Source organism: Pezoporus occidentalis, unplaced genomic scaffold (genome assembly GCF_034315485.1).
Source record: "Pezoporus occidentalis ecotype Australia unplaced genomic scaffold, CSIRO_AGI_Poc_V1 ctg95, whole genome shotgun sequence".
NCBI classification, from domain to species: Eukaryota; Metazoa; Chordata; class Aves; order Psittaciformes; family Psittacidae; genus Pezoporus; species Pezoporus occidentalis.
This window is the reverse complement of record NW_026916315.1, coordinates 2,530,210-2,552,553: the sequence shown is the minus strand read 5'-3', so window position 1 is coordinate 2,552,553 and position 22,344 is coordinate 2,530,210. Positions and strand designations below refer to the sequence as shown.

The 22,344-nt window shown below is 39.3% G+C and overlaps 1 protein-coding gene across 2 annotated transcripts in view; it reads left to right on the top strand.

Moving 5' to 3' along the window:
* Positions 1 to 22,344, top strand: part of CUNH1orf21 (chromosome unknown C1orf21 homolog) — a 121,653-nt gene that overhangs the window by 15,008 nt on the left and 84,301 nt on the right. Inside the window, exon 2 of one of the 2 annotated variants that reach the window (XM_062606317.1) lies at positions 8,946 to 9,032. The exons of the other annotated variant lie outside the window; for it this stretch is intronic. The gene's annotated coding sequence lies outside the window, so the exon portion shown is untranslated. The remainder of the gene's footprint in view (positions 1 to 8,945; positions 9,033 to 22,344) is intronic. 2 annotated transcript variants of the gene reach the window in all.

Sequence of the window (22,344 nt, the reverse complement as noted above, 5' to 3'; positions counted from 1 at the left end):
TATGTAGTATATGCGAAGTCCTAGACAACATAAAATTGTGTCATGGGTGTCTTTGGTATTGTTTTAACATTTTAAAGAGTCTCTAAATATATAATGATAAAAGCTTAAACTTGGAAAAATCCCACCTTAAAGGTGGCTCCTTGATTAACTTTACTTATAAGTCAAAATGATTGTACTGGGGAGCTTCCTTTCACCAGCACTAACACCATTTCCCATTTTGGTTTACTTTTCTTAAAATAGCCCTTGCCCCGCTACTAACTGTGTGATGTTGGCACAAGGAAACTCCTGATTAGATCAGGTGTCATTCTGGGAAGCACACTTGTGAGTTTTGGCAAGGATCTTGGCTTCCCAAAGCTCACAAGGTAGAGATGAGCAACCAAGGCTGAGTGGGGACAGGGAAATGTACAGGAAAGCCTGATTGGCAACCCAGGGCCATGATGATTGACCAGTGTTGACTTGATGCATTGCATTTAGTACAACTTCAGTTACACCTTGAATCAAAGAGAAAAAAGTTGTCCCTGTACCTTCACCTGGGGTAGGAGAGAGTGTTACATGGTGATTTCACTGTTTATTTGATCTGTATTCCTACACCCTTTCCCAGGTTTCCACTTCTGATTTCTATTGTGTGCAGGATGAAATGGACCCTTAGTCCAACCCAATGTAGTTGTTGACAATAATTCTGCATTGTCAGCTTATCTTTAGTCTGTTTGGGCTTGTGGGGTCTGCATAGAATGGCTTGGGGGACTGGGAGGTTCCACAGGAGGCTTTCTGAAGAAGCAATTGCCTCTGTTTCTGTACAATAAGCTGTTAAGCTTATTGGATAACAATTCTGGAGAGCAGAGGAATATAATGTAAGCTTGATGTCAAAATTAGAAAAAGGCCTACTTCTGCCACACATATAAAAGCAGAGGGTGATAAAGGTGGGACTTCTCTTGTTGTGCCGTGCTGCTTGTCCTTTGGTTTCCTCTATGTGAAATGTTATAAAAATGCAAACCACCCCTACACAGTACATGGGGACAAACGAGTAAGAGTTCAGTGTGACAGCAAAGTATTTCCCTTGTTCATAAAAAGGAGCACCTGTTCTGTCGGGTTGCAAGGGGGGGGGGGGAATGTTGCCTTTCATTTCTTTTACAGTGTTTTCTTGTTTTCCTCTCAGATGAGTGCTAAAAGAAGTGCTGATACTTTTGCAGTCTCCAAGAAATGATGGATTATCATCTGTTAGGGGACTGTCTAATTGAAATAGCGAAGTTTGAGTTATGTCAGTGCACTTGCTCCTTGCCTGTTGTTACTTGGTGATTGATGTATGAATGCTGTTTAATAGGAAAACTCCTTTTCATGTTTATACGCTTAATGATTTGTTTTACTAAAACCTCCTTATTTTTAGTCTCTTTTAAGCCAGTAGAAAAATGAACTTAAAGTTGGTCACGTTTTTTAAGATTGTACTTTTCTCCTCCAGAGTCTGCAAGTACATTTTTCATGTTTCCTGCCTCCTCACCTTATGCATAACCAATCAGAATACTTGTTTTAATCCAGATTTAACTTTTATAGTAATTTAACAATGTATTCCATTCTCCATCAGATTCTTCCCTTAGTTGAAGACAGCATATAATTACAGAAATTATTAGGCAGCAGCTCATTAAGCATAAAGGGTTTGTAATGTCCAGCCACCTTTAAGATGAGTGTGAGTACTGCAGCCTGTGGCTGCATGCTATCCTTCAAAGCCCTGTCCTCAGGTTCAATTGCCGCTAGACCTGACTGAGGTTTGCTTTCAGTTTATATGACAAAAATATATGTAGGATTTGTGGATTCAGTCATGCCTTTGTGCTGGGTATGCAGTTGAGCAAGTGTGAGTCTGGTGCATGATTACAACTCTGCTGTTTCTTTTCCGTGTTTCTGTCTTTCAAACAAGTTCACATCAACTTTTTTAATAAGTGAATGTTTTATAAGCCAAGTAGGATGTATTTTTATTCATTTGAAGTGAATGCAAGAGAGAATACAAAAGACAAATGCAAGTGTATTAAGAAAATACCTGTAATAAAAGTTCTCCTTATGTGAATGCTGTTTTAAGTGAATGGGAAGCACTGATTATTTCTGTGCGTGTGTGTATACACACATTTTTTCATTATAGAAACAACTACATATCCCTTGTAGAGATATTAAACGGTGTTTGGGTATCAAAGTCAGCGGTGGATGGCCATCTGCTGTACACTACTTAGATGCAGGTCTGTGGCTGCAGACGCCTGTCTGCAGCTCCCACCTGTTTCTGCTGCTCACCCATTACCACAGAACTGTGCAGAATCCTGTGGGTAAGATGAATTGCACAAAATATTGATTGTGCTGTGATACCCATTTCACTCTTAATGCTACTTAGTCATGGTATCCGCTGATGCAAAAGAAATTATATACTCTGTACAGATGTGAGATCAATAATAATATAAATGCACATGCTTCTGTAAAGTAACTCTAATCAAAAGTGTAAGTGTCCATAGCATAATGTATATGTGATAACTGAAGGTGTATTTGTAACATTAGGAATAATGTTTATCATAGCTTTTAAATAAGTAGCAGTGTATATGAAAGGTACAGCAAGGCAGATTGCAACACAGGCCAGCAACCCAGGTAAGTACCCAGAGTCCCCTGATGTGCCTGAGATTAAGGCTGGTGACAAGAGACTATACCTGTGATTCTAGATTTGGTACCTTTTGCATGTCACTTCACCAGTGATTTATATGCAGACTGAATTGAATCACAGTGATTATTGTGGTGTGTGCTCTGAAGGAAGTGTGTATGAGTATGTAAAGACTTCTGGAGAAGCAGGCAGGTATAAGGCAGATAGACCATGACAGCACTATGTGCTGGGCTTAAGTTTGATTTCTACTGGCTCCTTTTACTTTGCCTTGTCTTGTGCACCAAAGACTTGCTTACCCTTGAATTTTACTTTGCCCCCTTTTATATGTGTTAATTGGCCTTTAGTTGAAAGATGCTGTTGCCTAACCCTTTAGAAGTGAAAGCCAATCTAAACCTTCAAGTGTTGTATGCATTCAAGCACTTTATCTAGGGTGATGTTCAGAAACAGCTACAGCAGCAAATCTGCTTGAGCATATCCTGTGGTCTGGAGCTTTGGAAACCCATCTTGATAGTGTTTTCAGTATCAGCAGTTGCCCTGCTCTTGGTAGCTTTTCTTTCTCCTCTGACAGCTTTGGGAGGGAGCAGACTTCAAGCAGAGTAAGGTAAGTGGAGATTGAAATGAATATATAAGCAATACTAGATTTATTTCACTGACAAAATCATCACTTGACTTCTGTGGGAGGAGCATTTGCCAGAGACTTGCCAAATACTCCAAAAAAGGTGCTGGAGAATATTAAGCACAAACCCCACAGCATTTCATGGGAGTTTTTTCTGTTGTTTTCAGTAGTGACTCATCTCCAGAATGATACATCCATTTCACTATGTATATGTGGGGAAAAAAACCTCTGACAAAGGTCTTGAAGCCACCTGTGAAATGCAGTGTCGTGTTCAATTATTATTAGTTAAAGCATCTGAGTATCTTAAGCCCTTAGGCAGTTTGAGAGTTACGCTGGCAACCTATGTTTGTAATCAAATATTGCTCACTTTTTGTTAAACATACTGTATTTTTAAGAGTGTGGGACGAAAAAGAAATAGTAGCTATGGACGGAGGAAGAAGCAGTAAGAATGATTTTCTTTTTGTGGACAGACAAGTTTGTTTGTTTGTTTGTTTTTTTTTTTTTTGAAACCTTGGGGATTGTTAGGATGTCACTTTTTCCCTTCTGTACATCACATCTTTGGTTAACTGACCTGAAAATTAAAGCTCAGCATTTCAGTGTGTTAAATGCTTCGCTTCCTGAGGCACCCGTTCAGAAAGCCAAGGGCTCCTGTCTTGATCTTCCTCCTGGCCCTACTCATCCTTTTTCGAAGGCAGCAATGAATACAAAAACAGGAAAGGGGAATGATAAAGTGTGGGAATAAAGCAAGTGCTGAATTAGCAATGCCAGAAGGAAATGGCTTTCTGACGTTTGCTTCTGGTGAAAAATAAACTGGAGGTGAACTGACTTGAAATACTTCTGAAAATGGAGTTCTCTCTCATAGTATTTTTTTCTGTGATCTCTTTCTACAATTTTTTAATGCAGTAAAATAGAAACAGTGCCCATTGTATTGACTGGATACTGGCAGTAGTGTTTTAGCAAATGCCTATATACGGACTAAGTTATCTATAGGGCTTGTTAGCATATCATCTGCATGCAAAATAAAGTGATGATGGTAGTGGAGGCTTCTTAGAAATCGAGTGAAGGACTTGGGCTCTTGTGTGTTGTGCTTCTTCATGTGGAAGCTGCTTCTTTTTTCCTTCAACCCTATTTTTCTCCTTTTATCATTCCCTAGATATTGTGCAAATTGGAGTGATTTTTTTTTAATGTGTTTTTTTTCCCCCTATAATAGTCCCCCATGGAATTGCTAGAAAAATATAACTGTATTATGTGGCAAAATGTAATGTGGGATGTGGAAGCCTATTACTGCTTTACTGCCTTTTCAGAGCTGCAGAGCCTATCCCAAGGGTCTGGGTGGGGACTGTCTTGCAGCATCAGATGTTGCATGTGCTGCTTTCGTGTAGGTTCTGGGTGGTCAACACAAATGCATTTTTGACTCTTCCACCTGGTGTGAATCAGTTGTGTCCTTTGGCTCTTTGTCTTCAAATGGGACAACCCAAAAATCAAAAGCACCATGGTTTAGAGGGGGGAGGAGGGCATCTTGTGTATGCTGAGGACAATGTCATTGTTGGTCAGAGATTTGAGGAAACTGAGACAGGGCTGCCACATAATTTTTTCTTTTTTTTCTGTGTTCTGGATTCACATTTCAGCTGGAAAAAATACCCCAAACCATCTCATCTGTGTCTGGGTGAGAAGTAACTGTTATTGCAATTCCTTACTAAGAGAAATGTCATCCAGGGGTCCTGCTTCTAGGCACGTTCACTGTGAGCATGGTAGTTTTGTGTGCTGGTCCCCAGGCAGTGAGGAGCTGAAGTATGGGATGTAGGCACTTTCGGAGCTCTGATGGAGTAAAGAGCAGTGAGATACCAAGAGTAATATGCAAGAAAGGACGGTATTTAGACAAAAGACTTGAAAGTAAACCACTCAGCATATGTCCCTTCTGTCTTTTGATGTTGATCTGGCCCCATGCAGATTTCCTAAAGATCTGCACAGTGATACAAGCAGGGTTTTTTTTTGTTTTTTTTTTTAAGAAGCAGCATGGTAGAAATCAGGATGACATGTTGTATTCAATTGCAGTTTGACCTGTATCAAAATAATGTAGTATTTCCTAAGAAAGAAGCACTTTCTAACAGAAAGAAATGAACCATTGGGAATTATGGTAAATGTATGGGAAGCTATGAAATTATTTATTAGGAACAGTGTATCCTCTGGGTTTGCAAAAAAGTTCTGTTTTTAGCAAGAGAAAGCTATCTTTATATGATTTAAAGGTTACCAAATGATTACAAGGCAGCTTTCTTTAATAAAATACCTGCCAGTAAAAATGGAGAAGATCATTTGGGTTACCTCACTGAGAATTTACATTACTTGAATTTAAGTGTTTCCTACTTTGTGCAGAAACTGTGAATAACGACTTGTGTCATATCCTTATTTTCAGCTGTGGAGAAGATTGAGTAGGTCGGAGGTAAATTCCACACTTTCCTGTCCAGCCCCAAGTGCGTGTCTGTTGGTCAGGAGACCTGAGACAGAGGGTGCCTTTTCTCCTCAAATTGGGGATATGAAGAAAGCCTTCCAAGCCAGACCTCTTCCCATAGTGGCCAGTGGAAGATGTGCTTTGGGAACCTATTAGGTTGTTACTTTTTTGCTTTCCTTTTTGTTTTCATTGTTTTCCCCACAAAAAACATCCACTGTTTTTGAGCAGGGTTTTTTTTTCTCTCTGACATCATTTTGTTGTTGTTTTGAAGGACTTACGATGCTCCACCCCTGGCAGTGTTCAAGGCCAGGTTGGACGAAGCCTTGGATGAGATGGTTTAGTGTGAGGTGTCCTGCCCATGGCAGGGGGGGTTGGAACTTGATGATCTTAAGGTCCTTTCCAACCCTAACTATTCTATGATTCTATGATGGGGTTTTGAGCAACTTGGTCTAGTGAAAGGTGTCCCTGCATATGGCAGTGGGGTTGAAAATGGATGATCTTTAAGGTCCCTTCCAGGTCAAACCATTTTATGATTCTGTGATTATATAAGATGCTTTTTTCCCTGTTTTATCTTAGGAAAAATGAGTAAGTTGTCCAGCTAATGCTTTTTTGAAGTTCATGAAGCATGTGAAATAGTGGTAGAGCAAAATCATCCACCAGTGAAAATACCTGATCTACAGAACATGATGTTTCTGAGGAAAGTTGAGTAATGCTAGTTTCTATTTTATTTTGTTTTGCTTTGGTTTTTTGGCTTCCAAATCCCTGTTGAAAAATACCTGCCAACTGTAATTATATTACTGGAAGCTTAATTCGAGGTCTAATTTTTGCTGGAAGCCTGAAGGAGGGGAGGAGACCAGAGCTGGAGAATAGCATCTGATGTTGAATGATGGGGATGTCAGCTATACTTAAGATAAACAAACTTGTTAATAAGATAGCCACACAATGCTGCTTTTGGCCTAGCATGGTCAATGTACTCACATGGAAGTACTCGCAGCAAGCTGGCCATTTTGCTGCTGGTCCAAAAGCCTTTGCTGGTGGATTTGGTCATCTTCCACCAGAACCTGTTGACAAGTATGTGACTCTGAGCCTGTAAGCTGGTTGTGGTTGAAGTGTATGTGTTTAAAGTGCTTTAGCTGAGAAGAAAATCAGCCAAAAGCCATCTCCAAGAAGGAGATGGAAAGTATTAAATGCTAACTTTTCTTAGTGGGATTCAGGTTTGTTGTTTCCCATTGTTAAATACTCACTGTCAATGCCAGTATTTCGCTGTCAAAGAACCTCCTGATGCAATTCTGACATTTCTAGATGGGTCTGCTATACCTTAATTGTCTAAGTTTTCTCTTATGAAGAGAAAGGAAAGAAGGGTGCAAAAAGGAAAATTTTTGGTGTAAATCACCCAAAGACCAGGCTGTGCAGGCAAGTATTTAATTTCCACTTCTTTCCATGGCTGAAGCATCACAGCTGTGCAGGCACAAAGAGGTAGCTTGTTGTGAGATGGGTGAGTTACATCTGATGGCTTTGTGTCAAGTGAAAACCTCATGATTTGTCTTCACACCCAAGAGGAATGTTTTCAGAGGAAGCATCTCTTGCTCTTACAGTTTGAGTTTTCTTTATATGATTCTAGTAATCCCCCCACGGTTCTCTTCCCTGTGTTCAGGCTGAGCTGCATTCATACTATGGTGCACTTCTGAAATGTTTCTGAAATTGGACAGACTTGAATTGATGGATTGAGATGTGCTTTGTGTGAAGTGTTTACAGAGAAGGGTTGTGGTAGGAGGAGTTAACTTTGTGTTTTAATAGTATAGGCAAAAATGCTTGGGAACAATGCACTGGGAAACTATTTTCTTCTTGTTCTCAGGGTAAAAAAGCAGCCATCCACTGTGCACTGGCCAGCACAGTGACGGTGCTGGGCACAACTCAAGTTTCATAGGTCGCTGTGAGAACGAAGAAGGATGAACAGGTTACATGGGGAAACAGACGCTCTTCTCCCTTACCCACTTTCTCTTAAGGGGCAAAACCCCCCCAAACCCATAGTTTTTCTCAATTTATCTATTGAGAATAAACTTGAAAGGCATTAATAAACCACAGGGTTTATCTGATTTGTCTGGTTAGGCAAATCAGCAGAATCTGCCTGGGGCAGGAGCCAGGGAGGATATCACTGTATTTCTTTTAATTTTGAGGTAGAATCTTAAAATTATAGGTTGCCTCAAGTCCCCTCCAGCATGTTGCATATAATTTATGCACTGAAAGCCTGTCTAGACTCTTTACCAGTTGTGTTTATTACATACAGTGTCAATCACAGCATGTCTCTCCTTGTCGGTGTGTATATATAAGAGTCATCCTGATCTTTCTGCATCTCCCTTTTCCCCATAAAACTCCCCCCAAAAGGTTTATCCCCTTTTCCCCATAAAAATTCTTGTCAGGAGCCTGGCAGTGTCCCATCCATCCATCATTGTGATCATGGTGCATTTTGCTGATGATACAGACTTGCTGCATAGACCTCAACTGACTGGATCTGCTTTTATAAAACCAAATTTCAAGCTGAGGATGATTCATTTGTTCAGGGGCTGAAGGCTGATCTATTTTCATCTGGAACCTGCTGCAATTATGTTGTCTGTTTACCCATATGTAAAATGGGAATTGTGGTACCCTCCATCTTCTGAAAACCAGACTGAAACAAGAAGCATTTTATAAGGACTGGACAATAGTCATCATAGTATTTACCATTAAACCTATTTTGAAATTTCTGGTGGGTTCAACAGAAATCAAATTAGCTTGAATAAGAATTGGAAATTGTCTTCTGTTTGACTTTGTACTACTATTTGTTTATCTTGTAATACTTTAGCGATAGGTGTTTTGGAGGAGGCTGTTCTTGCTCCATGTTTACAGTGTCCAGCACAGTAGGATTCTTTCCCTGCCACTCCTGCATCCTGCAGATATTTAAGTAATAATGAAATTTTATGCAGCTCTCTCTCTCGTCTCCCACACAAACTTCTTTAAATGGATCAACTCCTCCTTTCACCTGTCTTATCTGAAACCCTGTGCATTGTGCTTAGAATTGTTTTGAGCTTGTCACAGTTCCCTGCTGCCTGTTTGGTAACAAGAAGCACTGTTCACTTACAAACTGGTAAATACTTTACATTAAACAGGAGCAGAAGCTGTTTTCTGTGTTCTGAGGACTTCAAAAAAACTAAAACAACAAACAACTTTCCCCTTTTCTGAACGCTGAAATACTTCCTGTCTTAATCTTGCAGGAGCATCCTTCGCAGAACATGTTTAAGAAAGAGGCAAATCCAAAATCTGTAGACAAGGGATTAGAAAGTCAAATCCCAGTTTGAAAGGTAGATATATTTATTCTTTGCATTTTCACTTGTTTACAATAGACACGGCATTTGAGTTTTTGTCTGTCTGTTGCTGCTTCTGGAAGTAGTTTGCATATTTAATTAACAGTTTCACATTTGAATTATTCCCCAACAAATTCTTGGTTCCCATTATCAATCTTGTTTTCTTCTGCTGTCATCTGAAACTCTTCAAGTACAAGAATTAAACAAACACTGCAGATCTTGTTTCTGCAGACGTTTGTGAATGCAGCCTTCACAGCATTAAAAGGCTGAACAACCGCGCACAGTTCTCAATTGCTTTCTTAATAATTATATGAATGCTGGCCCTTCTGGGATTGAGTACTGTGAAATGTAGCTTGTTGTCCTGCACATCTGCATAGAGGCTTGTGAAGGAGCTTGTTTAATTTCAGATATCATTGACCTGCGTGGCAATGCTGTCTCTAGTACTGAGATGAAATATTGCCAGTACATTTGAATTATGTAGGATGCTGGTTTTCACGAGTGACTGAAAGTAAAGGCTGATGGTGAACAATGGTGTTTTGTGGGTTTGTTGTTTGTTTTTTTTTTTTTTAATAAAGGAAATATCTTCCTTTCTTTACTTATAAACAAAGCGCATGCATATGAAAGGTCATGATTTTATTTGCTTTTGGGGACTGGAAGCCTACAAAAGCAGTGATAATTGGCTTTACTGACTTTTACCCCTCTGATTGAAAATACCACTTCCCCACCCCCCCACCCCCCCTCCAGTTGTGTTCAGGTGGTGCTATGTGAAAATTGCACTGCCTTTCTCTTCCAGACCCATGGAAGAGCAGATGTGTTGCTGGATGTGTTTTCCCTGTCCTTTGCTGCCTTGTTCCTTCACACCCCTGGGCAAAATTTTCCTGATCCATTACTCCTTGGCACTGCTGCAATGTGCGTTTGATAGTCCTGGTTCCAGCTGTACAGTACAGGTAGTTCATGGCAACTATTCTTGTTCATGGCAACTATTCTTGTTCATGGCAACTATTCTTGTTCATGGCAACTATTCTTGTTCATGGCAACTATTCTTGTTCATGGCAACTATTCTTGTTCATAGAAGTTATAGAAGAGACAGGATGCAGTATTGTCATTAATGATGAGTAGTGTCCTAAATATATTCATACACTTTTTTTTGTACATCAAAATGGTTAACCTTTCCAGAGGAGTGATACTCCTTTAGTAAGAACAGTATGGGAACATGCTCCTTCTAAGTACTGAAGGATGCCCTATTGAAACTCAAATGCTTGTTAAACAACTGCAGGCAGATATGTATTTTTTTATAGATGAGCTCATTTGAATGTTTTCCTTGGGGAGTTTCACTTCAGTGAGCGTGTTGGTTGACTTGTATGAATTAAAACACTTGTATTGGAAAGGCAGCCCTATAGGATGTCATGTTGAGCAGGGCTGTTGTAAAGTGTTTGTAAGTATTCAAACTACTTTTTTTTTTTTAATATGGATTCACTGTCACAGTAAAGTTTTGGAAAAGACAGAAAACTAAAGTAATCCTTGATCGGGTGAATGAAAGTGCAGTAATGGGTGTTTATATAGTCTAGCTAATGCTTCTACTTTTTTTTTTTATTTCAGAAGTTTGAGGAAATTGAAGGTGATTCTGTGTATTTCTTTTTGTTTGCCAAATAAATATTTAAGAAGCTATTAAATATGTTAGTATGCTGTATTACTATCCTGTTCTCGGAATTTTATAACCTCTGGTACTTCAAGGCATGCCTTTTCAAGTGAACCTGAGGGTTGTATTTCTCTGAGCATTTGGGATCAGGAAATGATGAACACCCAAATGTTAGTTTTGGTTGTTTTGGGGTGTTTCTTTGTTGTTTTGTTTGTTTGTTTTGGGGTTTTGTTTTGTTTTGTTTTGTTTTTTTTTAGTTGGAAATTCTGTAGTATTATTCTCCCTCTCCTTTTGTTCACCAAACCTGTTATTGTTGGCAACAAACAGTTCTTGCTTGTACCTAGAATCCAAACACTGCCGTTGCAGATCCTGAATGGGCTCATACCGCAGCTTTTGAGGTAGCTTTGGGAATTTGAGAGGATGTCTAATTTGCAGTTTCAGTTTATCATTGTGCAGAGTTTATATTCTCTAATCTGCCTCTCCGTTGCATGTTTACTTTTTACAGTTTGAGAGCCTCTGGCTCTGCTGTTGAAGTTATGGCTGTTTTGTAAAGGAGGGGGCAGTTGTTACTGTTTTGGTGCCTTCCCCCCCCCCCCCCCCCCCCAAAATACAAATTATCTTGAAAAATGGATAATGTGCTGAAAAACTCTTGTGCACCTTACATGCAGATATATCTCTGTATAGGGCAGACCAGTAATCTTTGCCGAATCACAGCTTACTATATTATCACTGAAATCATTTTTATTTCCAGTAAAAGTGCTTTCTTATTTTGTTAAAGGGTTATGCCTCATACATGTCAGCATTGGTAATTATTTTCATGGTAACTGTTGACTATATAATCTCATACTTCTTGGCTCATGAGAGATTATTTATAAAGCACAATGACTAAACTCTGCTGCTGTGATGCCTGGTAGGTATCATATTTTAAGATGCTATGTTAAAGTGTGTTTTACTTAGTCTGCTAAAATTTATTTTTATTACGGTTTACTGTTTTGATTGCAATAGCATTTACACCTTTAACTGATGCTCCCCAGCTATTTGCTCACCTTTGAGAATACTTGGAATTTTGCAAGCTGAACAGGATGTGATACTTTCACCCCGAAGAATTTCTACTACAGGCTTTTTTCTTGGCAGAAACACAGCTTTTTCTTAAAAATTATATCTGCAGTTATACAATGAAAAAAACTACATACAGTTTTTTTCTTGATCTTTGTGCCCAAGTCCTAATTATATAATTTGTATGAAAACATCAGACTTCAAATGCAGTATATTGCAGTTTTAAAGGATAAATCTAATGTACTGGTGTTTTTTTAAAATGCCATTTTAAAGAAATAATAAGCAAAGGAGTCTAACGTGTACACAGTTCTGTAAGAACATCGTTTCTAGGATATCCAAATCCCTAAGCTTCTTTTTGATCCAGAGGATTAGTGGAGATTTCCATTTTTGCATGGCAAATTTTTGGGCTGTTAAGGATGCACAGAGGAGCCATGTTTTCATGGGAGAAGAGTTGTGTAGGAGTAATATTGCTCCCAATCCTGCTACATGTGTGTGGTCCTCTGCAGTGGTTTGCACAAGCTGTTTCAAGTAAGTTTGAACGTTCATTTTGAACTCAAAGAGCTCTTTCACTGTTTAGTAGCTCAAGAAAATAAAAGCCCATCTATTTGATGACCTAGGCTGTCACTTGCAAACCAAGCTATGTTTTGAAGCAACTATATTAATGCTAAGGATTTATAGTGCAGCCAGTTATAGGGGTCAGCGCTAGTAAAATGCATTTGAGTGGCATTGCAAGGAAACGTGTCTCGTCACAAAGTTGAATTGGAGGCTCTCTGATGAAAGCAAGGTTTTTCTTCACATTTGGTGAAACATTTAAAGTATTTTTGGCTAATATAATAAAATTCTCTATAAGGGGAATCCTTAAGTCCTAGTGGAATTACTCTCTTGCTCATAATGTATTAGGAGAGAGTGATTTTTATAGGGTACACAGTCTTATAGAAAAAGTCCACCATGTAATAACCCATGCTATGATAAGTGGGGTTGGTCTCTTGTCACACACCTGTGAGAATGCTTCTAGGAGAACAGTTTGATCATGATGAAAACTATGGTGAGAAAGGCTACAGAGACGCCAAAAAGGGGATTTTCAGGTCCAAGGAGTAAAACCAAACGTAAAATAAGACATTAGTGGTATTTAGAAGATGGATGTTATGTAAACCAACAACATCTGTTTGTAGGAGGAGGACTGATTTGTATCATCTGTTTACACAATTCAGTTGGTATTTACAGTATAAATACTCATCATTTGCTTGTAGCATCTCTTCTGGTGATGTTCATAAGCAATAGAAGAATCCTGTTGAAAAGAGTCAGGGTTTGGCTGTCCAGTGAGCTGTGGTTTCAGAGGAATTTTCTTTTAGGCCAGAGCTAGTTTAAATTTAAACCAAATGATAAAATAGCATCAAGATAAAGAAATGTTTAAATAAAGAATGGGAACTGTCTCAAAGGCTTATTGAAAACATCATCTGCTGTTTTCTTGTATCACTCAAGAGCTTCAGCATTGATATGGGTCAGCTGGATCCCAGTCTGATCTCTCTTCTTGGGCCACTGCATGGGAGATAAGCTGGGGTGGGTTTGCTTAGCACACGAGGTCAATGTTTTAGTTTGATCTTTTTTAGTGGTATGGTTGTTCTTCATCTTTATTGTATGATGACAAATCAGCATCCTTTGTTAGACATTCACTTGTACTGTACCTAATGAAACAAGACAAATTATTTGACACTTGTGGTTGTTAAACCCCATTTTTGTAAATAATCTACTTCCAAGAGGGTCTTACAGTCTGAGCAGCTGCAGCTGTGTCTGCAGGTAAGAATCAAACAGATTCTTTGTGAATATTTCTTCATCTTCTGGACGGACTGTTGTTGTTAGGGAGTAAATCAAAGAAATTAAAGATTGTGAAATACGTGCATTCAGAGACAAATAGTTTTAGGTACAGAGAGAAGTTGTGTGAGAACTGTCAAACTCTGCATATTCTTTTGTTACCTAAGGCAAGATAACAAGATTCTGCTCAGCAGATGAGACCAAATTTAAAGCAGGTGTAAAAGCAAACAAGCAAAAACCTTTAATATAACCTTTTTATGATTTCAAGTTGAACTACCCTCCCACTGTTTTACTAGAAGTAACTGTTAGTTATTTACTGCAAGGGATAGGATAGATAATATTTATGAATAGCATGAGCAAATTTTTTGTAATTTTATTTTTCATGTATGTTTTTTTTCTGTCCACTGTAATGTGAAGCTCTAACAGTAGATCTCTTTAGAATCCTACAATTAAGTAAGAATATTAGTAACATTTGAAACTTTCTGTAAAACAGCTCTTTACCTCCATAGGTTTCTCAGAATATGCTTTGTGCTTGTTAATGCTTTAAAGTCTTTGGTAGCCTTCAGAGTTGAAGATTTTTGATTTGCATAATAAGGGTATTGTCAGTTCATAACAAATGCTTTGGTTTTGACAGTAAAAAAAAAAAAAAAACCTCAAAACCATCCCAACCCCAAACTTGAAAGCAGTCCAGTGCTAAAAGTAGCATTCTTTGTAGCAGATACCAAACTGTTGCTCTTGGACAACTGTGTTTTAATTAAAATCCATATTACTATTAGTTGCAACCAAAGATGTTTATTCTGTGCAAGATATATCTTAACACTTAAATCTGATGCTCAGCCAGCCTGTTAAATAAATTAACGATACTTGATATTTTTAATCTCATGTTTGAAAACAGCATGGCAAGCATAACCTTAACAGGGTGCAGCTATTTCTTTGCTTGGCATAGCGCATCTGGAATTTTGCAGTGATTTCATGTCTTTTTCTTAATCTGAACCATCAGAACACAACTCGGCAGAGGTGGCTGGCTGTTGCTTGGCATCAAGAAGAAATTACATAAATTTGAAGGCTTGAGATTTTTCTGTAAAAAATGAAGCTTCCCAGGTTTACTGAAAATTTATCTTAGTTGCTGAAAGTCCCCTGGTGTAGGGAGTTTGATGTGCACATGTTGCAAGTGTTATGAGCTGTTCCTCCCCCACCCCATCTTTCCTATACTGCAGCCATTTCTTCATGACTCCTTGGAAGAAAGCTGCAGAATAAAAAAATATCCTACTTTAATTTAGAAATGCCATGCAATATTATTATTTTTGGGGAGGTCTCATTTGGATTAGTATTAATCAAGGTCACTTGAGGTTTAAGGCAATAAATAAATGTAGCTTTTATAATCAGAGGGCATATTTAAAACAATACTGAAAATTATTTAAAAAAAAAAAGGCAATTTTAGGATAAAGTCACAGAAAAATGGTTTTAAACCTTGCCGGACAGCAACTCTGAAAAGCAATTTTGATGTTTAAGAGGGTTAGAGATGTTTTCTGTCCTCAAAACCAGCTGGCAGGAGCCCTAGCACAGAGCATTGTTAAATTTGTTTGACCTGGCAGGGCCTGGCACCATTGGAGGAGGAGGAGGAGGAGGAGGTAAGGATGGGCACTTTTAGGAATCTTGTTTTTGAAATACAAAGACGTGTGCATTGTATCTTCTAAATATTTTGTTTCACTTTATAGGGGATAGATATTTGTGTATGTGTGTACACACATATATATGTATATATACATGCACCTTTGTAACATTTTCATGTCTAAAGGAAGAGTGTAGAGGAGAACATGAACACTTTCAGAGGTGCCTGAAAATACACTGCACAAATTGTGCTGTTGCAGCCTGGGCTGCTGAGTGTGGTAGTCTGTAGCACATCTTCTGCTTGGTCATTCATTCTTAGCTTTTACTAGATTTGCCTGGTTTATCTTGGGGAATTGGAAGATACAAATTTTCCTCACTGAACCAAGCATAGAGGTGTCTAGGGAAAATGAAGGTGGCTGGGTTTTGACCTCTAACAGGCAGTACTACTTATGAAGCATCTAATGAACTCTCTTAAAATGTATAAGGAAAAAAACAAAAGCTGATGTAGAGCTTTGCGCCAGAATTTTTCTAGGCTAAAAACCTGGACCAGAATTCTCCTTGAAAACAGGAAATTCAATTAACTCTTCTTGTGAAATAAGTGGAAATGTATAGACTAGGTGCGTGGGGCCAACAGAAGGTAATCCAAGGGGGAAGAATGTTTTGCCTTTAGTCTAGGGAAATATGTAGGAGTCAGGATTATTTTTCAGTCCTTCTTGTTCTGTTGTTTTGATTGAGCCTCCTTGTGCAAAATATGAGGCCTGTTTACAGGGAAAACATCTACTGATGGGGCAACTTGTGGAATTGGAAGTTTAGCATTGAGGTGGAGACTTAATGAAGGGATGTTAGCAAGGAGCTGTCTGGTAGCATAAGATGACAGTGTTGTTGTTAAAGATTACAAATTTTTCCCTCTTAAGGCATGCATCTAAATGTACATATGGAGTCTTTCATGCTAAGCATGAAAAATTAATCTTTGTAAGTGAGATACCCTGGTCCGTAGAAATTGGGGAACAGGAGCTGCAGCTTGGATCTACTAAGAGCGTGCAGCAGCAAGGTATTTGCAGGTTTTTAACTAGAGATTGTGTAAGAGACTGGCATAATATGCAAGAACTGTCTTGCATATTATTATGCCAGATCATGACAGCTCTTCCAACTGTTTTTCACTGACTAAAACTTGCTATGAAATGATGCTATGCCTTCAAGAGGGATTTTTAGAAGTTGAGAGAACTACCAAATTACAGTGTACCAGGGTGAAGCCTGGTAGTAAGACCAGTTGACTGTTTGTATGTATAAACAAAGTGTGTGTGAAGGTGATCATAAGAGATAATCCTGATCACCAAAAGAAAGACTGAGTATCTGTTATACTTCATCTTGCTATGTAAGTCATAGAATGGTTAGGGTTGTTAAAGACCTTAAGATACCTAGTTCCAGGCTGCCTGCCGTGGGCAGGGGCACTTCACACTAAACCATGTCACCCAAGGCTCTGTCTGAACACAGCCAGGGATGGAGCATTCACAACCTCCCTGGGCGGCCCATTCTAGTGCCTCACCACCCTTACAGTAAAGAACTTCTTCCTTATATCCAATCTAAACTTCCCCTGTTTAAGTTTTAACCCATTACCCCTTGTTCTGTCACTACAGTCCCTAATCAAGAGTCCCTCCCCAGCATCCTTATAGGCCCCCTTCAGATACTGGAAGGCTGCTATGAGGTCTCCACACAGCCTTCTCTTCTCCAGGCTGAACAGCCCCAACTTTCTCAGCCTGTGAAGTCAGTATAAATTATTTTTCTGTTTTGATTTAGGTTTTGTTTTATATTTTAATTCAGTATGCAGAACATCCTATGGTAAATGATGAAATAAAGGCAAGACATAAAATATTATATGGTAATGTACCTTTGTGTTATTTTTTGTCATGTCTTTACAGTGTTTTCCAAATCCCAAAGATAGGTTGTAATTGAGCTGTCTACAGTAAAGCCTAGGTCACAGTTGCACTTTATTCCTTCTAATCTGTGTTACCTTGTGCTTGTCAAGATAAGTTTATTCGTGTACTGGGCAGCTTAATTGTCTGGCCCTTCTCTGGCCCCAAGGGATTTTCCGGTTTTCTCTAGTCTTGATTAATTTGCCCAGTTTAGTGTCACCCATCATGTATAGCTCTTCCGTGGCCACTCTTTTCTGGAGATACGGTTTATCTCTGTATTTAGTGAAGTCTATTTTGTGGGTCTGTTTGGTTTGATTTGGGTTTGTTTTTTTTCTGTACTGAAGTTTATTGTTATGGGATTGGACACGAGTTAATGAGGACTGAACAAAGGCAGGCAGGCTGTAGGACTGCTCAGCTCTCCTGAGTGAGTTATTTCCTTGTTTTGACAGTCAGTGAAGCCTTTTAAGGGTAAACTTGCCCTTAAGAAGATCTTCCTTCTTTTCTCTATGGCATACCAGGTGACTTTCTAAGGTTCCTTACAAATGACTTGCCAGGGTGCTACAATAAACTCCCTCCAAGATGCTGTTGGTGGCTTTTGAGTATTCAGGTATGTGACATTTGACTTCCATGACTGAAGCTAGGTTACAATTTTTTGATGTAACATGTTTCTGTAGTTGTTTTCAAACACTGTCATGAATTTCTGAAGGCTGATCAATCTGTAATTTTCAAGGTTGTTGCAGAAAGTTTCCCACTTCTCCCTCTAGCTAGCTTGGATGGAAAATGGACTATTTTTCCCTGGTAAATTTTGACTGAATAAAACATTTTGTATCCCTGCAAACTGGAAAGTAGAGAGTGTCATGGGCATGCTCCGCACCTCAGACACTGCCTGTAATATATCCATTAGCTACCAGCTGTGCAGCGGGTGAGAAGTGAGCAGGGCAATGCATTTATTTTATATCTGTGTTTATTTTAGCAAATCAAACCAGAATTTGTTCCTGCTGAAAGTGAGTTTCTTGCCTGCAATCTGCTATCCTGTTTTGGAGCCCCTTGTTTTGATTCTCAGATGTGCTATCCCATGTCATTGGTATTCCAAGAGGGTGCATGGCCGCTCTGAGGGAGTGAAATGAATCCTTGGCGCTCGGGGGGGGGGGGGCAGGGGGAGGTCTCCATCCTGGGCTGGCTTTTCACTTGCAAACCACCAAGGAAGTCTGAGTGCTGTGATGAAAATATGAAAGTGGTGGATCTTGTCATGTAAAAATTGGATTACTTGCTTCCCTCCTTCTGAAAAAGTCTGCTGTGCTCTGAAATGCCAGGCTTGTATTTTATACACAAATAAAAAACCTGTTAAGGTCCTTCTCCGTGTCTGTACTTTGGCTTACATAAAATCAGGTTCCCCTCCCCCCCCCTTTCTTTTCCCTAATAAGGCACTTAAGCAGCCTTAAATCAAGATTAATGTTCCATTAAACTTTGATCAGGTGCATTATAGATTGAAATGTGCTGGTCACATGCAGATTGATCTTCTGTGTCAAATAATAGGAAAAATGAATTTTTTATTTTGTTTTTTGAAAACCACTATACCTACAGAAAGGCTTGTTTGCATCAAATAAATCTGTTGTTTTATTGAATCTCTCTTCTGTGGTCCGTGCATTCTGGGGAAGTGGGTTGTCCAGAGTGAAGACGTGAAACCATTGGTAAGCCCAGCTTTTAACTCTGGGCTATGTGAGCATCCACATCATTCCCATCGTTCCTCCTGTCATGTTTTAGCTTGAACACTGTCATTTGTCCTTTGAATTGAGAGGCCTGTGTAACATCTTTTTGTTGCAGTTACTGGCATTTGGTTAATGAAATCCAAGTGGCTGCTTTTGTGCGCCTTCAGAATGGAGCCTGCAGGTAATCAAGGCTTCCTACCCCCATTTCTTTTGCAGCTTTATTTCTTTACTGGGTAGCTGTTGATACTTGTTATTTTTGCCCTGCATGCACAACTGACACAGGCTGACTTAACCCTACAAAAGTCACCCAAGCAATGTGGTTCACATCATCTGAGGACCTTGCAGAAAGCAAAGTTTCTGTGTTTAATTTCTCTTAATTTCTTTCAGCCAACTGGTCTGTCAGAATAAGAGAGTTGCTAAGCAACTTCTTCCCGTATTGCCATGACATTTCTCTGTTCCCTGGTGTTTTGGGAGGACTTGGGAGGGTCTCTTCCATCCCGGTGAGCAGTTGATAATTCCCATAATCTTGCTGTGAGGAGGCAGGATGGCGTTGGTAACACAAAGCTGATTTTACTGAATTCCTTATCAAATTGCTTCTCACATCACTTGATTTCCTCGTGAGTTTGTATGGTAGTGTTCAAAGCAAGCTCTCCTTGCTCCAGCTGCAGCCTGCCATGCTGTGGGGACTTGGTGTGTTGAAAAACCTCTTCCAGGGGTGGCAGTGGCAGTGTCATAAATAGGAAAGCCACAGGCTTTGTCAAACAGCAAAATAACATGATGAGGGAGTGTTACGGCAAGCTGTTTATCATAATAGAAAGTTAGACGATTTCTAGGTAGAATGTCCTCATTTTTTAGTTTTTGTTTACAGCGTATTTGAAAAATCTGAGCGTTTTGACTTAACTTCTCTGTTAGGAAAGGGAAGAAAAAAAAATTTAGTTTTTATTTCAGTATATTTTAAGACTTGTCACTCTTCCAAACAGATGATGGTCACTAAGAGAATTTCCCATGTTGGTGCTTGTACCAGCATGCCACCGTAGAAGGTGCAGTGGTGAAGGCTTCTGCATGCACAACAGCTCTTCTTTCCACATTCCTTGAGGAACCAAAAATACTGTCTCTTTCCTTGCTTTATTTTTTTTTTCTCTTTTTTAGCTTCAGGCTCTTGCGTTGATGTTCTGGATTTAGTCTTTGGTGTCTCAAAGATCTCGACTTTATCTTGATGCAGTATGGTTTAGTTATGAACACTGACATATGTATTAAACGATTCACTGTAGATGACAAAACAGTGGCTATATGTCATGTAATTTTTTTAATTATAAACACATGATTGAAGAAAAATGAGAGAAGAATCCTGTTACTAGCTTCTGGGCTTGGTGCTTTTCTGCTATCTCTAGTCTAATGACGTTTTTTGCAGTGGGATGTAGGCACCTTTAAATAGTCTGTTTAAAATATAATTGGTAAGTGCTCAGCTACAGTATCATAATTCAGTTGGGCAGAATTTGCATATAATATGGGGATGGAAAAATACAGTAATACTGACTGAAGGATTTATAGTGTTTTTGGTACATACTGCTCTGGGAGCTGCATTTCATGAGACTGTGTTTGTCAGTTGTCTAGCAATATATGATTTACAGGTGCTATAAATGATGCCAGCATTTACAGTTACGTTGTTCTGAGTTAAATGCTGTTCTGGGAACTGGATTTGGTTATATTTTTTTTTTTTTCTTAGAAATAACATTGAACCAGCTTTCAGTTACAGGTTCCTTGGTCAGTTGTGACCATCTACATTCCTGGGCTTGGAAGAGAGGTGCACAATCCGTGCAGGACCTTGTACATCACTGGTTTATACTCAGAACCATATAGCTGCGCTGTTTAAAAGCTGAGTTTGTGTGGTGCAATCACATTCTTGGCAGGGGGGAAAGAGGAGTGGTTTTACTGTGTATGTTTTTAGCATTGCAAAAGGGAAAACCAAGATAAGAGAGCTGGATAGAATTTGTGTGTGTTAGTACAAATTTTTCTTGGTGCTGCCTTGCTTTAAGAAAACCCCCCAAGCATTAAAAAGACATGCAGTGATTTTCACCTGAGGGAGGACTGTGGCAGACCACAGCCAGGTGAGCTGTATGTCAATGAGCAGGCCTCCTGCAAAGGGCTGAGATTTGCTCTGCCCCGTTCTGCTCTGATGTGAATGGGTTTGTGTCTTTTAAGTTTCTGGTAAATTCTGATATTGAGTGTTAGCTTTTGGAGAAGTACTGCAACTTGAAATAATTTGATTCTGCTTTTTTTTTCCTTAATTAATATAAAATTCATTGGTTTTTGAGTTTAGTCTCAGTATTGCATTCATAACATCATAAAAGCATATCCAAGACAGCCTGCCTGCTGTTAGAGTTCATAAACTTACTTATTTTTTCTACTTCTAAAATGAAATCCTCGAACCTAAAGGGGGAGAGGAAAGCTAGAAAGATATTGCAGAATTTACTCTCAGGAAAGCAGCTGCTATTTTCATGCACAAAAAGTTAAATGTGGGAGTAAAGGGGCCAATGAGCTTAACATTGTACAGCTGTCGGTTGGCTGACTTTTAACTTTGGATGCAGCTGCATTAAAGTTTCATTGTCACGGGGAGTCTTGGGCCCTGGTTGGTGAAATGGTCCTGATGGACCTGATGTGGCTGGGAATGGTGAACCTGCAGGGCTAGAAACAATTTAATTGAGCAGGTTATTTCAGTTTGTCCTTACTGGACGCAAGGGGGGAAGTAGGAACAAAATAAAGAAGGAACAAAAATAAATCAAATTTAACCAACACTACACCTCAAAGTAATAAACATGCTAGAAGAAGATGTTACAGCCATATGATATCTTTTTAGAGAGCTTATCAAAAAACCGAAAATTATGCTATGCTGTTGAGTAGAAGTACTATTGAATTGTTTTCATGTACTTTCTGCACAAATATCAGCAGTAGGTCAAAATATTTGAAGTTTGAAGGCTGCTGAGTTGGCTTTAGCAATTCTTTGTGACTCTGTGGGTAGTATGCAGAGGTGCATGTTCCTTGGCTACTTATTGCTAGTGACAGTATGTAAGTAACTAACGTCTTAGTTTAGTTGACATTGAATTGAAAAGGAGGAATATTTGAGCATTTAAATAAGAACGTAATTGTAAGGAGAATTCATTATAGACAAAAGGAAAAGGAGTCCAGACCCCATCTGGAATATTGTGTCCAGTTCTGGGCCCCTCAGTTCAAGAAGGACAGGGAGCTGCTGGAGAGAGTCCAGCGCAGGGCAACCAAGATGATTAAGGGAGTGGAGCATCTCCCTTATGAGGAAAGACTGAGGGAGCTGGGTCTTTATAGTTTAGAGAAGAGGAGACTGAGGGGTGACCTTATAAGTGTCTATAAATATATAAAGGGGGAGTGTCACAAGGACGGAGCCAGGCTCTACTCAGTGGCAAACAATGATAGGACAAGGGGTAATGGGTGCAAACTGGAACACAAGAGGTTCCACTTAAACTTGAGAAGGAACTTCTTCTCAGTGAGGGTGACGGAACACTGGAACAGGCTGCCCAGGGAGGTTGTGGAATTCA